The following is a 15,405-nucleotide window of genomic DNA, read 5'->3' on the forward strand; positions in this document are numbered from 1 at the left end:
AGATGACAACGAGATTGTGGGCCTGGGAGACGGGAAGGATGGTCGTGCCATCCACGGTGATAGGGAAGTCTGGGAGAGGACTGGACTTGGGAGGGAAGATGAGGAGCTCAGTCTTGCTCATGTTGAGTTTTAGGTGGCGGGCCGACATCCAGGTGGAGACGTCCTGGAGGCAGGAGGAGATGCGAGCCTGAATGGAGGGGGAGAGGACAGGGGCGGAGATGTAGATCTGCGTGTCATCTGCGTAGAGATGGTAGTCAAAGCCGTGAGAGCGAATGAGTTCACCAAGGGAGTGAATGTAAATGGAGAACAGAAGAGGGCCAAGAACTGACCCTTGAGGAACTCCAACAATTAAAGGATGGGAGGGGGAGGAGGCGCCAGCGAAGGAGACCGAGAATGACCAGCCAGAGAGATGAGGAGAACCAGGAGAGGACGGAGTCCGTGAAGCCAAAGTGAGATAAGGTGTGGAGGAGGAGGGGATGGTCGACAATGTCAAAGGCAGCAGAGAGGTCAAGGAGGATTAGAATGGAGTAGGAGTCATTGGACTTGGCAAGAAGGAGGTCATGGGTGACCTTAGAGAGAGCAGTCTCAGTAGTGTGGCGGGGACAGAAGCCAGATTGGAGGGGGTCCAGAAGAGAATGGGAGTTAAGGAATTCTAAGCAGCGATTGTAGATGACTCGTTCTAGGATTTTGGAAAGGAAGGTTAGTAGGGAGATAGGGAGATAACTGGAAGGGGAAGTGGGGTCAAGAGCGGGTTTTTTTAGGATGGGGGAGACATGGGCATCTTTCAAAGCTCTCCATCACCTTGCCCCCTCCTACCTCACCTCCCTTCTCTCTTTCTGCTGCCCACCCCGTACACTCTGCTCCTCTGCCGCTCACCTCCTCACGGTCCCCTGTTCGTGCCTGTCCCGCTGTCGACCCCTGGTCCATGTCCTACCACTGTCCTAGAATGCCCTCCCTCCTCATCTCTGCCAAACTAACTCTCATTCCCTCTTCAAAGTCCTACTGAGAGCTTACCTCCTCCAGGAGGCCTTCCCAGACTGAGCTCCCCCTTTCCCTCTGCTCCTCCTCCCCCCCCCCCGAACCCTCTGCTCTTCCCCCTTCCCCTCAACACTGTGCATATTTCTATATATTATTTATTACCCTATTGATTTTGTTAATGATGTGTTTATCTCTATGATTCTATTTATCTTGAGGATGTCTGCGCTAGACTGCTTGTTTTGTTCTGTTTTGCTTTGTTGTCTGTCTTCCCCGTTTAGACTGTGTGCCCCTTATTGGGCAGGGATTGTCTCTATCTCTTGCCAAATTGTACACTCCAAGCTCTTAGTACAGTACTTTGCACATAGGAAGCGCTCAATAAATACTATTGAATGAATGAATGAGAGACATTAGCAAATTGGATAGATAAGGGAATTCCACTGTATTGGGGAAAGGAGTAATGAATTGCAAAAAAGAGAGTCTTGAGTGAAGTACAATTAGAAGGGCTGGGGAGGATTAAAGTGTGAGCCTGACTATAGTTTAAAAGAAGGCAGATTAAGATTGCAGTTCCCTTTCCTACTTAGACAATCAATCAATTAATGGTTTTTATTGAGTGCTTACTATGCACAGAGCACTGTACTAAGCACTTGGGAGAGTAAAACACAGCAGAATTAGCAGACACATTCCTTGCCCATAACAAGCTTACAGTTCAGAGGGGGATACAGACATCAATATGATTAAATAAGTAATTTATAATATATAATTTAAAGGTATGTATATAAGTGCTGTTGGGTTGGGGGTGGGGCAATTTTCAAATGTCCAAATGGTACAGATCTGAGTGTACAGATGATGCAGAAGGGAGAGTGAGGGTAAAAAGAGGGCTTTATTGGGGACGACCTCTTGGAGAAGATGTGACCTTAATAATGCTCTGAAGGTGGAGAGAGTGGTGATTTAGCATATATGGATGGGGTGGAAGTTCCAGAATAGGAGGAAGATGTGGGAAAGGCATTGGCAATGAGATAGATGAGATCAGGGCACAATGAGTACACTGGAGCTAGAGGAGCAGGCTATGTGGGCTGGATTCTAGTAGGAGAGCAGTGAGGTAAGGTAGGAGGGAGTGAGATGATTGAGTGCTTTAAAGCCAATGGTAAGGAGTTTCTGTTTAATGTGGAGGTGCATGTGCAGCCAAATTCTTGAAGAGTGGGGGGACATGGACTGAACCTTTTTATTGGTAATCCGTGCAACAGAGTGAAGTATGGACTGGAGTGGGGAGAGAAAAGAGCAGAGAGGTCAGCAAGGAGACCTCTAGACCGTAAGCTCATTGTGGTCAGGGAATACATCTGTTTGTAGTTATATTGCACTCTCCCAAGCACTTGGTACTGTGCTTTGCACACAGTAAGTGTTCAATAAACTTGATTGAATGAATGAGTCAGATGCAGCAATCAAGCTAGGATAGTTTAAGTGCCAGGATCAGCAAGGCAGTAGTTTGGATGGTTGGATGGAGAGGAAAGGGCAGATATGGGACAGGGACTATATCCTACTTTATTATCCAGTATCTAGATTGTAAGCTCGTTATGGGCAGGGAATGTTTCTGCTAATTCTGCTGTACTGTACTCTCCCAAGCACTTAATATAGTGCTCTGCACATAGTAAGCACTCAATAAATATCATCGATTGATATCTACTCCTGCATTTAGTACAGTGCCTGGCAAATGATAAGTGCTTAATATCATTATTATTATCGTCATTATTAATATTAATCACTTAGACTGAGAGCCCCATGTGGGGCAGGGACTGTGTCTCACCTGATTAATTTGTATCTACCACAGTGCTTAGAACAATGCTTGACACATAAGTATACGCTTAAATACCAAAATAGTGGAGGGTCTTAAAATCAAGTATTGGGAGTTTTAATCTAAATGTCCAAACCTAAATCTAAGCAGAAATATAAAATTCTAGACTAGAAAGCTCTTTTAGACTGTTAGCTCACTGTGGGCAGGGAATGGGTTGACCAGCTCTTTTATTTTGTACTTTCCCAAGTGCTGCATACAGTGTTCTACAAACAGTAATTGCTCAATAAATATGACCGATTGATTGATTGGAGATTTTTGCAAAGGGGAGTGATGTGTTTGGAACAGCATTCAAGGAAGATGATAACAGGCATCTTTTTAATAATAATGGTATTTGACCATGTGCCAAGCATTGGCATAGATAGTAGTCAATATCTGCTCTGTCTACCTCTGATATTGTGAAACTTAGGTGGGACAGAGACTATGTCTGATCTGATTATCTTGTACCTGCTCAGTACTTAGCACAGTGCAAGGTACATAATGTGCAGTTGTCATAATTATTATGATTGTGACACCAAAAAATAGTCTGATTCCATCACCTGCAACACTCTTCTTTGCAGGGAAAATATTGTCCAGCTGTGAATGAGGTTAAACCCAATTTTTGCATGGAGTGTTTTTGGAGGGTGATGTTGTCCTACTTTGATTATAGAAATATGGGAAAAAACTGGAGGGAATTTCTAATAATCATCTAATCCATTCCTCCTCCACCACCCAGAAAGAATATGTTTTCTATTCCTTAAAGATCCTCAAGGAAAAATATGTCTACCTACCTCCTTTGACCTTTTCAGTGCTCACAACCATAAATCAGGAATATGTTTCTTATGTGAAAACTCAGTCTCTCCCAGCACGTTAAGTATATTCCCTCTGCATATTATACTCTGTACAATAACCCTTGAAGGCTACTATTATGTTATCTATCAGTCTTCTCGCTTTGATAAATAATTCCAATTCCTTTAATCTTTCCTCATAGATCCTATCCCTTTAATAATGTTTATAGCTCTCCTCTACACCCCTTGGTTTCTAAGGGAGCAGAAAAATGAGCAAAGTATTCTCTAAAAATGGATTTCCACTGCTTCTCTTAGCAACAGAAATTGTCCTAAAGAGCCATGTTTACGCTGCTTGAAACATATCACCATGAACACATTAGTATTCTGTGTTAAACTATACTGGCAAAAAAAAAATCCTTCTTTCAGCCGAAATATGTCCATTTATATTAATGATTCAGGAAGAATGTGGCAAAAACCATTGGAATAATCAACTGCGTTTCTTACTCAGAGGAGCTCTGCTGCCAAGCAGTGACTGCACCTAACCAGCAACCAGTTGCTCTAGAAAGTCTTTGCTTTGAATGACCCCACCCCATTATTAAGGCCTCTAGATGGTCAGGGCCATCTTATCATAGTTGAGTGGCCCAGTTAGGTCAAAGTGAATCACCTGCTCTAAAGGTAAGAAAGAAGGAGTCATCCAAAGCAAATCAGTCGTGGCTAAAAGAAACACACTGGAAAGCAGAAAAGTAGACAAAGTAACAGAAACTCTGACTGCTACTGGGTGAAGCTCCTGAGAGAGTGTGCTCCTTACCCAGGGCGATGGAAGGACTGGTCCCAGGAGGAGAGCCTGCTACTAGAGATATAGCTGCCACCACTGAAGTGTCTGATTACTGGTTCATGATTTGTTCTCCTGCAGAAAGACTATTGATTCTACTATATAGATCAGTAACTGAACTTCTGTCAGCAGGTGTGGGGGAAGAATTAGGGAATTCTCATCTCTCTCCTGTATCTGTAACCCAGAAAATGTTCCATCTCTTCCATGATGTTTGGGGAAACTGCATTTCTGTGACCCTGTTGGCACTTATAATCAGTTCTCTCTATGGCACAGTTAAGATGTGGACTCTCAGCAGCAATGTTCCAGCTTTCTGGGTAGGGGCTTGAGTCATATTTTGAGAGGAAACTCTATGGGTGTGGACCAGGCCTTTCCTGTCAAGAATTGAAATATGAAGTTAAAATTGATGGGTAAATTAAACCATATCAATTTGTTGGGGCCTGAGTTCAGGTATTTCTTAACACATCAGATATACGGAAAATGTATTTAAGCAGTCAAGGGGTGCATCTGAAGAAAAAAAAATGTACAAAAGATCTGGTGACAGAAAGTCACTGTTGATTGATTTTTATCTGTTTCATGCCAGGAAGTTTTACTCAGTTGAATATGATCAGTCTAAAAAAAAAACAAAAAGAAGCCGGTCAGTGGGCTGTCTTCTCTTCAGATCAGTTTAGTTGGTCTGAATTATCCAATGAGAGACTCGTCATTTGCTCCTGCTGTGAGTCTCTGCTTATTACTGGATTCTCCTTCAGAGCCTTTAGAAATAATTTCTTCATAGAGAGCATTCTGATTCAGTTAAACCTGCCTGATAGCTTTTCTTCATCACTATTGAGGCCAAAAAGGAGAAAATGGGTTTACACTGCAGAAGGAAAGAGGCAAGATTTAAGGAAGAATTTCCTGTCCATGAGGACAGTTAGATACTAAATGGATAATTGTAGAGTGTGGTAGAATCTTCATTTTCCCTCTGGAGAGTCTCACATGTGTAAAATGATGTTTCTACCTGAAGAAAGAGAAAAGGGTTAGATGACTTCTTGGTCTCTTTCAACCCTATGATTCTGTGATTTAGTGACTTGCTTTGAAAACTGAGCACAAGGGACATGGATTATTGCCACTGCCCTGAGCTAGACGTTGCTGGTTTAGGAGTGTTCCAAATCTTAAAAAATTACAAGGAGTGTTCTCAAGTGATGACAAAGTAATAATAATAATAGTAATTGTGGTATTTGTTAGGCGCTTACTATGTTCCAGGCACGGTACTAAGTGATGGGGTGAATAAAAGCAAATTGGATTGCACACAATCCTTGTCCTCCATGGGACTCAGTCTTAATCTTCACTATACAGATGAGGTATAACTGAGATTTAACTGAGGCACAGAGAAGTGAAGTGATTTGCCCAAGGTCACACAGCAGACAAGTAGCAGATCTGGGATTATAACCCAGGTCCTTCTGACTCCAAGGCCTGTGTAAAGAAGAGTCAAATCCTGTCCTATTTTTCTTAAACAGTTGCAAAGCTGCATGACCACAAAACTGATAGAGCCTCCTAATTATTTCAAAATGAAATAATAAGATATGAGGAATATCTTTTGAACATACTGGATTCTTACTAACACCTAATATATTTGTGAACATTGGTTAAAATGGGAAAAGCACTGATTTATCCTGTGAAACTAACAGAAGGCATGAGATTCATTGAAGAGACAGCACTGCTTAATTGCAATAAAACGGTTTGGCCCCAAGTACAAAGAAAAACTTTTTGTGAAGGGCCAACCTGCTAAAGCAATGCTAGACAGCTTAGCTTCAATTTCTCTTTTACCATCCCAGGTCATTTTGTTGCCACTGGCTGCCTCTTTTTTCCCTCTTATCACTTGCCTTTAGGCTCCTAGAATTTGAGAGCAACATAAAATCTGTCTTTAAAGAGCAGTGGTAAACTGTTATAGGAGTTTTATGGTTAAACAAATAGCAACCGAATACAAGACCAACACACTCTTGCAATGTTTTAAAAGAGCATTACCTCTAACTGTTTAAATCATGGATGTCAGGGCACAAGTACAATTTTAGAAGAAGGATATAATAAAATTAAACAAAATCTGGAAAACATGAGGAGTATACACTGAAGGAATCACAAGGTAATCCTATTATTTCTTGTGAATTCTTCCATATCTGAGAAAGTTCACCAAGATATAAGCAGTAATGGAAATTGAGTGTACGCTGGGTGAAATGCAAGGTCCTAAGCACCTGGAAAAGGTACAGTAGAATGAAAAGGTATATTCTTTGCCAACACAGACCTAACACTCTAATAGAGGTAACAGACATGAAAAAATTACAAATAGAGTAATAGACATAAATCATTTAACATATATTTATGTACACACACAGAAACACACACACGTATATATGTACACATACACAAGGTCTGAGGATGGAAATGAATAGGTTTGGAAGTGCTAGAGAGGACTGGTTGGTCTATCAATCAATGGTATTTATTGAGTTCTTACTGTGTGCAGGACACTCTCCTAAGCACTTGGGAAAGTACAGTACAACAGAGTTGGTAGATATGATCCTTGCCCACAGGGAGCTTACGGTCTACAGGGGAAGAGGCAGACATTAAAATAAATTGTGGATAGGGAAATAGTGGAGTATAAGGTTATTATATAATATTTGGATTGTTGGGAAGAGCTACTGGTGAAGGTGGGATTCTAAGAAGGTTCTGAACATGAGGAAAACTCTACACACTGTCTCTGGGAGTGCATTCATCCATATGGCTTCAGCTACCACCATTTATGAGGGTGACTTACCCGTCTTTCTCTCCAACCTACAATCTCTGCTTGCCTTCAGGGCATCTCCACTCATATGCACACATAAGTACTCATTTATACTCAGAACTTATGGAGATACATTTATTCACTCGCACAGTCAATTACGATGCAATCAATCATGTATTTCCATTGGTAAGCTAATGGGAATTTTTGAATTGAGAGATTTGTGCTGAGTGACACTTCAAGATGAAGCAGTGTGGCTTCATGGGAAGAGCAAGGGCTGGGAAGTCAGAGGTCATCGTTGACTCTACTCCTGGCTCCGCCACGTGTCTGCTGTGTGACCTTGGGCAACTGTGCCTCAGTTACCTCATCTGTAAAATGGGGATTAAGACTGTGAACCCCACGTGGGACAATGTGATTACCTTGTATCTACCCCAGCACTTAGAACAGTGCTTGGCACATAGTAAGCACTTAACAAATACCATTATTATTATTATTATTACAATCAACTTAAATACCTTAATAATAAGGAGAATAAAAAAGGGGGCTGGCCTCTGGCCCTAATATGCATGTGTGTGTGTGTGTGTGTGTGTGTGTGTGTGTGAATGGGACCATTCGCAAGACAGGGGCTCCATGGAATATATACCATAAGGAACCTTCCCCAGCCGCTCATTGGCTCTCTTTTGTCACTCTCCCTGTCCAGTGGGAACTGTTCTGATCCTAGAGCAATGGTTAGTGCCATAAGGCATGAGCTGGGAGACACAATGTGTGCCACTCTGGAGACAGACCCTTGTGTGGTATTATTTTTTTGGGCTTTCAAGTTATATCTGTGCTTCTGGTTGTATTGTTCCTGCTATTAGCAATGGCTAATCCTCTGTACATAAGCATTCACCAATCCCATGGCCATTAAGCATCATCATCTGATGATGTATGGGAGTGTGACTGAAAGGATCAGCCATCCAACATGTACACACTGCACAAATATACATACCTAACTGTGCTTTGTTTTTGGAGATGCCACTATTAATGGTAAATTCTGATGATGTGCTAGCCCATTGGTTGTGATGATCTACATCAGACCATAATATTTCTCATGGTTGAAGCCTGTGTGCATGCCCTTTCATTTCTCCACACAGAAGCTGTTTGCATATACTTAGAGAAGCTGTTTCTTTGAGCTTTGCTTCAGTGACTGTGAGCCAGCTACATTCCAATACCTCATTATTAGTAATCTTATCTTGCAATTGTTGGATTGACTATTGTTCTATAATAATAATGTTGGTATTTGTTAAGCGCTTACTATGTGCAGAGCACTGTTCTAAGCGCTGGGGTAGATACAGGGTAATCAGGTTGTCCCACGTGAGGCTCACAGTTAATCCCCAATTTACAGATGAGGTAACTGAGGCACAGAGAAGTTAAGTGACTTGCCCACGGTCACACAGCTGACAAGTGGCAGAGCCGGGATTCGAACTCATGACCTCTGACTCCCAAGCCCGTGCTCTTTCCACTGAGCCACGCTACTTCTAGGTAACGTTCTAGGTAACGGCATGATTCATCTGCCATCTTCCTGCGGTATGATCTTGGGCAAATCACTTAAATTTGTGGAGCTTCAGTTTCCTCTTCGATAAAATGAGAATGGAATCGCAGTTGTCACTCCTACTAAGACTGTGAAGCCAATGAAAGTCAGGGACTGTGTCCAACCTGATTATCTTGTATCTATCCCACTGCTTAGTACAGCGCTTTGAAGCAGGATGGCCTAGTTAATAGAGCACGGGCCTCGGAGTCAGAAAGACCTGGGTTCTAATCCCAACTCTGCCATTAGTCTGCTGTGTGACCTTGGGAAGGTCACTTAACTTCTCTGTGCCTCAGTTACCTCATCTGTAAAATGGGGATTAAGACAGTGATCCCCATGTGGGGCATGGACTGTGTCCAACCTGATTACCTTGTATGTACCCCAGCACTTAAAACAGTGCCTGGCACATAGTAAACTCTTAACAAATACCCTAAAAATACATAGTAAGCACTTAATAAATATCATTGTAATTTATTATTAAGAAACTAGATGTAGCTTCTGTACTAGGTCCAGAGCTCAACAAGCAGATAGAAAGTTGGTCACTACTACATCTTTCTAGATCTTCAGCTTAGAATGACACTTGATATTTCATGTTTGTTAAAGTCTATCCATCAATCCCCTGAAAGTGGGGCACTTTCATTGTGTTTTATACCTGTTTGTCTATCTGTTGATGATTGGATTATATAAATCTAGGTAGCAGAATATGGAAACAGTATCCAGTTCTGCATTGCCAATGAACACTTTTGGTTGTATCTAGGGTTTTCTGAGTTTAGGCTGGTATATAACCCGAGTTTCCTTGAATGATTGTCCTTCTTCTCACCAATATTGATGGCCTCTATCCTAATCCTTTTTGAACTCTCAGCTGCCTTCGACACTGTGGACAACCCCCTTCTCCTTGAAAATTTATTCAACCTTGACTTCACTGGCACTGTCCTCTCTTAGTTCTCCTCCTGACTGCTCCTTTCAGTTTCTTTTGCTGGCTCCTCTGCTTCCTACCCTCTAACAGTGGGAGTCCCTCAGGGTTCAGTTCTAGGAGCCACCTTCTATTCATCTATACCCACTCCCTTGGAGAACTCACTTGCTACCATTGTTTCAACCAGCATCTCTATGTGGGTGATTCCTAAATCTCTAGCCCTGATCTCTCTCCTTCCCTGTAATTTCACATTTCCTCCTGCCTTCAAGACATCTCTATCTGGATGTCCCTCTGGCACCTCAAACTAAACATGTCCCAAACTGAACTTATCTTCCCACCCAAACCCTGTCCTCCCCATGTCTTTTACAATACCTCTATCCTCCTTATCTCAAAAACCCATAACCGTGATATTGCCCTCAACTCATCTCTCTCATTCCACCCACATATTCAATCTGCCATCCATATATTCAATCTGTCACAACATTGCTAAAATCTGCCCTTTCCTCTCCATCCAAATTGCTATCATGCTGATCCAAACACTTATCCTTCCCTGCCTTGATTACAACATCTGCCTCCTTGCTGACCTCCCAGCCGCCTGTCTCGCTCCACTCCAGCCCATACTTCACTCTGCTGCACAGATCATTTTTCAACAGAAAACATTCAGTCCATGTCTCCCCACTCCTCAACAACCTTCAGTGGCTGCCCATCCACTTCTGCATCAAACAGGAACTCCTTACCATTGGTTTTAAAGCACTCAATCAGCTCGCTCCATCTTACCTCACCTCACCTCACCTCACCTCACCTCACCTCACCTCACCAATCTCCTACTATAGCAGCCCAGCCTTCAGCCTCTAGCTCCAGCTTACTCACTGTGCCCTAATCTTGTCTATCTCACTGCTGACCCTTTTCCCCTATCCTGCCCTTAGCCTGGAGCTCCCTTCCCTTCCATATACACCAGGTCACCACTCTCTACCTTCAAAGTATTATTAGCATTACATCTTCTCCAAGAAGGCTTCCCCAATTAAGCCCTCTTTCCCCCAGGTTGGTCTCCCTTCTGCCTCGGGTACTCATTTGGATCTGTTACCTTTGGACATTTGATATTTGCCCAACCCTCCACTCTATAGCACTTATGTATATACCTTTTAAATGTATTATAAATTATTTATTCTTATTAATGTCTGTCTCCCCCTCTAGGCTGTAAGGTTGTTATGGGCAGGGAACATGCCTGCTAATTCTGTTGTATTGTACTCTCCCAAGTGCTTAGTACAGATCCCCATGCAAGATAAGGACTGTGTCCAACCCAATTTGCTTGTATCCATCCCAGAGCTTAGTACAGTGCCTGGCACATAGTAAGCACTCAGTAAATACCAATGATTGATTAATTGTCAATCTATAATGCTGTACCAACTCTACAACTGATCATACTCATCTGTACGTCTTCTTGTGTATGCACCTCAAATGCATATTTTTCAGTACACGGTAGTGACTGGACAGTTGTCTATAATATTTGTAATGCTCCTCATAGCCTATTGAAGTGGAAAAATTTCCTGGGGTATGGAGCATATAGTCTTATTTGAGCAATCTGGTCATTATCGTATCTTCAGTTCAACATATGTTAAATAGGACTAGATCTATCACCTAGCTCTGCTTTACTCCAATGATAATGTGGGAAAGGGTCAGAGAGGACAACAATGCAAAAAAAAAAAAAAGACAAAGAGCAGGAGAAAAAAACTAGCTAATATCTCTCCCTAGTCTTATTTTTGAAAATCCTTTCACCATAATTGATCTTGAATGACAATTTCCATATACCAAATTCTATTAATGCATAATAGCTTTGGCTGTTCATAATACAGTAAAGCTCTTTAAAATGGCCTTTTATTTTAATTGAAGTACAGAGTTGAAATTAAACTTATATTACAGCTATCTTATAGTTTCACATAGAAAGTACTTTCGACTGGGACCATTCTTTCAATTCCTACTCATGAGATAAAGCAGCCTGTAAATTATTCTACATAGACACATTTTAAGTCAGGGTTGACTTTTAATTTAATAATGGATACCATTCTCTCATCTCACTTTCTCCCTACCCCTTTCCCTCTTTCTAATGCTTGGACAATTTTCCTTTTGAAAATAGATGAAATGGAGTACAGATGCTTCAAAAAGAACAATATTTGGGCAAAAATGTAAAAGAATTGCAGAACTATCCAAAGACACTATCAAGATCAGACATCGAAATAGGATTAAAACTCTTGGCTGTTTTACAAATGTTGAATTGGCCTATTAAATAACACTGAGTCCAGAAAATCTTGCTTACTTTGAGATTGAATACAAGGAAACTATTTTCCAAATTGAAACAACTTTTCCAATTGACTCTAATGAAAAACTAAAAAAACCAAAAAACCTTCAATCCATTTACAGGTCAGTGCTGGGTTCAAAATTTCCCTCAATGTACAATGGCATTTATAGGCAAATGAAGCCATCACATTTCTCTTCAAACCATTTGATGATGTAAAAGGTGCAAATGAGATCCGAGCATGACCTAGTTTTTATCTTGGCATCTCAGCAAAATAATGATATTAATGAGTGTCTTCTTAGTGCAACTGCTTGGGTACATACAGAGTAATGATTGTGGTATTTGTTAAGCGCTTACTATGTGCCAGGCACTGTACTAAGCTCTGGGATGGATACAAGCAAATTGGGTTGGACACAGTCCTTATCCTGCATGGGGATCCCAGTCTTAATCCCCATTTTACAGATGGGGAAACTGAGGCACAGGGAAGTGAAGTGACTTGCCCGTGGCCACACAGCAGACAAGTGGCGGAGCTGGGATTAGAAACCTCTTCTGACTCTTAGCCCTGTGCTCTATCCATTATGCCATGCTGTTTCCCGAATACTGCCTTGTTATGCAAGTCTTTAAACTCATTTAACAGAATGGTAGGGGGCGGAGGAAGGTTAAAAAATGATGTGGGATGGGTTCATTATGAGTTGGGTATATTTGGAGCAATTTGGAAGATTTTATAAAGTTTATAATGTTAGATGTTTGAGACTATATCAGATGACATTGACTTTATGCTATGTTCATCAAAATCACTCCATGGTATTTACTGTGTGCAGAGTATTGTACTAAGCACTTGGGAGAGCACACTATATAGATATGCCTACCAGAAAGAACAGAGGAAACCTTGTATCATGCAATTGCAAATAAATCTGAGAAAGAAAGGAGAAATAGCACGATTTTAAAATGATGGGTCCAATAGCAGGAAAAACAAATCTATACAAAAGACTATTTGGAATAGGTAAATAATATACCACATGCATAAAGTTGTGTTGCCGTAATATGTGCAAAGATTGTAGCTATTCAGTTTTCTGTTTTGTTTGAGTGGGCTGTGAATCACAAATAAAGTTGACACAAACCTTTTCAGCAAAGTCATAATAGAGAAAATTTAGCTCCCAAAATTAAAATTCTTTAATTCCATAGCAGTACAGATTAATTTATCAATTTTAAAATACCTACATACCTTAGTTATTTGACTTTAGTTTACAAACCATGACAATGTTTACCTTGAAGCCTGTTAAAGTAATAAAGCTATATGACCCTAATTTAATCTGAAATTCATTATTTATTGTCTGTTTTAATCTTTTTGATGTTTCCAGGCTAAGAATGCACAGCAAAATAAGCTACCTAATGAATTTATTTAACTTGTTTTCCTCAGAGTAAACCAAATTATATAAATGAAGTAAAGAATCATTATTAACATTCTGAAATCTAGCTAAAGGGAAATTAAAAAAATAAGATTGAAAAAGAGCTATCATAATTCATTTTCACTGTGCCTATATCATCATTTAAAATTTGGACTGAAGCAAACGTTGAGAAATCTGCACATTTTCTAGCTCAAGCAAACACAGTTCTAATCAGTTGTCTTTGTGTTTTTGAGACTTTAACAGATGATTTGTGCCTCATTAATTACCTGTGTCAGCTATGAGCAAATTAAATTCAAAGACAAAATGGGAATGGTGTTAAATGTTACACACACAAGTCCTCCAGGGCTCTTCTGCTCAAGATGACATTATTGTAGCATCTCTTAGTAGCCTTTGTGCTTTATTATGCAATCTTAGCAGAGGACAATTAAGGCAGTGATAATGGAAGAAATATATAAATATAACTGCAGGGTTTTAATTGGGCACGAAATGCCTTTCACGTTTCACCCACCAGATACAAAGGAGTAAGCTATTTTTTTTTTAACTGTCTTCAAACCCAATCCTCCCAATGCCTATGTTTATTCCCTGGTACTAAATTAGACACTCTGGGAGTAGCATTCCTTGTTTCAGCCTGCTACAAGGGCTGCTCCGGGCATCATTATCTGCATATATTGTGTCTAAACAGTTGCAATGAACTAAATGGTGCCCTCATTGAAAAGGTCGATGTTCCTTCCCCAAATTTCTAGCTTGCTACCTGAGAGAACAATGCTTATGTTTATAAAATAACCCCCGCGAAGCAGCGTGGCTCAGTGGAAAAAGCTCGGGATTAGGAGTCAAAGGTCATGTGTTCTAATCCTGGCTCTGCTACCTGTCAGCTGTGTGACTTTGGGCAAGTCACTTTACTTCTTGGTACCTCAGTTACCTCATCTGTAAAATGGGGATTAAGACTGTGAGCCTCACATGGGACAACTTGATTATCGTGGTGCAGTGGCAAGAGCCCAGCCTCGGGAGGCGGAGGTCGCAGGTTCGAATTCCCCCTCCGCCACTTGTCTGCTTTTGGAGAAGCAGCGTGGTTTAGTGTTAAGAGCCCGGGGTCGGGAGTCAGAGGTCACGGGTTCTAATGCCGCTTCTGCCACTTGTCAGCTGTGTGACTTTGGGCCAGTCACTTCTCTAGGCCTCAGTGACCTCATCTGTAAAATGGGGATGAAGGCTGTGAGCCCTATGTGGGACACCCTGATTACCTTGTACTACCCCAGCGCTTAGAACAGTGCTTTGCACAGAGTAAGCGCTTAACAAATGCCTTCATTCTTATTAGAGAAGCAGAGTGGCTCTGTGGAAAGAGCACAGGCTGAGGAGTCAGAGGGCATGGGTTCGAATCCTGGCTCTACCACTTGTCAGCTGTGTGACTGTGGGCAAGTCACTTCACTTCTCTGTGCCTCAGTTACCTCATCTGTAAAATGGGGATTAACTGTGAGCCTCACGTGGGACAACCTGATTACCCTGTATCTACCCCAGTGGTTAGAACAGTGCTCTGCACATATTAAGCGCTTAACAAATACCAACATAATTATTATTATTACCCCAGTGCTTAGAACAGTGCTCAGCACATAGTAAGCGCTTAACAAATACCAACGTTATTATTATTATTATTATTCTGTTCCTCAGTGAATAGCAAGTAGAGGATATTGCTTTCAGAGGTAGAATTCATTTGTATATAAAATATTTAAGTTTTTGATAAATCACCCATCAGTCAATGAATACAATTTATTGTACTTAGCATCTAGGAGAGAAATTTAAAAAAAACAACCCTGTCCTCAAGTTACCTCAATCTAGTAGATGAGATTTGAAAAACAGATAAGCAGCTACACAATAAAACTAAATATTATGATTCCTTGAGTAGGTTTTAATGTCCCCATTCTTTAGAACTCCATCTTAGGCAAGCCAGTCAGTAGTAGTTTTTGAATGCCTAGTTCAGTTAGAGGACGTGATTGGAAACACTGAGAAACTAATCTACTGGCTTTGATAGAAGTAACATTTATATACAGTGGGAGTAG

This window comes from Ornithorhynchus anatinus, chromosome X1, assembly GCF_004115215.2.
Source record: "Ornithorhynchus anatinus isolate Pmale09 chromosome X1, mOrnAna1.pri.v4, whole genome shotgun sequence".
NCBI classification, from domain to species: Eukaryota; Metazoa; Chordata; class Mammalia; order Monotremata; family Ornithorhynchidae; genus Ornithorhynchus; species Ornithorhynchus anatinus.